General features: G+C 46.2%; 1 protein-coding gene across 1 annotated transcript in view; it reads right to left on the bottom strand.

The window, feature by feature from the left end:
* Nucleotides 1-983, bottom strand: part of CALHM3 (calcium homeostasis modulator 3) — a 7,799-nt gene that overhangs the window by 393 nt on the left and 6,423 nt on the right. The gene's annotated exons all lie outside the window — the stretch shown is intronic.

The raw sequence follows: 983 nt of genomic DNA, 5'->3' as shown, positions 1-983 counted from the left end.
GGGCGCGGGGCTGAGCTCTGCCCAACCGCCACTGTGATGAGCAACAGGTTCTTTCAACTTTTGCTGCAGAGACGGCGTCCTGCGGGAAGTTTTAACTCATTATTTTGAAGAAAAATGCTAGCGATGGACATTACTTTGAATAAAGCACTTTTGATGTTTCTCTTGAAATTATCGTGTTTTCTTTGATCACAAAATCCGAATTATTAACCGTTAATGATTAATCCGCATTATTAACCGGTTATTAATGCAGATTAACCGTTAACCAGTTAATAGTGCGGATACCGGTTAATGATGTGGATTAGCCCTAACTGGTTTGGCTCAGTGGATAGAGCGTCGGCCTGTGGATTCAAAGGTCCCAGGTTCGATTCCCGTCAAGGGCATGTACCTGGGTTGCGGGCACATCCCCAGTAGGGGGTGTCCAGGAGGCAGCTGATCGATGTTTCTCTCTCATCGATGTTTCTAACTCTCTATCCCTCTCCCTTCCTCTCTGTAAAAAATCAATAAAACATATTAAAAAAATAATGCGGATTAACCATTAACCGGTTAATAGTGCGGATACCGGTTAACATGTTACGCGCTTGACTGACACTATACTACACTATACTTCCGGTCCGGAAGACAAAGCAGGCTGGGCGCTTAATGTGTTAATAATGCGGGATAACCATAACCGGCTAATAATGCGGCTTTTGTAATCAAAGAAAACACGATAATTTCAAGAAAATCATCAACAGTGCTTTATTCAAAGTAATGTCCATCGCTAGCACTTTTCTTCAAAATAAAGTAATGAATTAAAACTTCCCGCAAATGCTCTTTTTTTGGCACGAAATTCAACATTTCGTCGAAGGGGGCCAACAAAGGTTAGGCTGCCCTGCCTCGGGTTCCCACCGCCTGGTCAGCACCGCCACTACCCGTGGGGACCGACCGTGCGCCGGGGAGGGGAGGCTACACGTCCGTGTGCTGGGACAGCCTGGTCCCGGGCGCCG

Source organism: Myotis brandtii, unplaced genomic scaffold (assembly GCF_000412655.1).
Source record: "Myotis brandtii unplaced genomic scaffold, ASM41265v1 scaffold550, whole genome shotgun sequence".
Lineage (NCBI taxonomy): Eukaryota > Metazoa > Chordata > Mammalia > Chiroptera > Vespertilionidae > Myotis > Myotis brandtii.
This window is presented reverse-complemented; position numbering and strand designations above follow the sequence as displayed.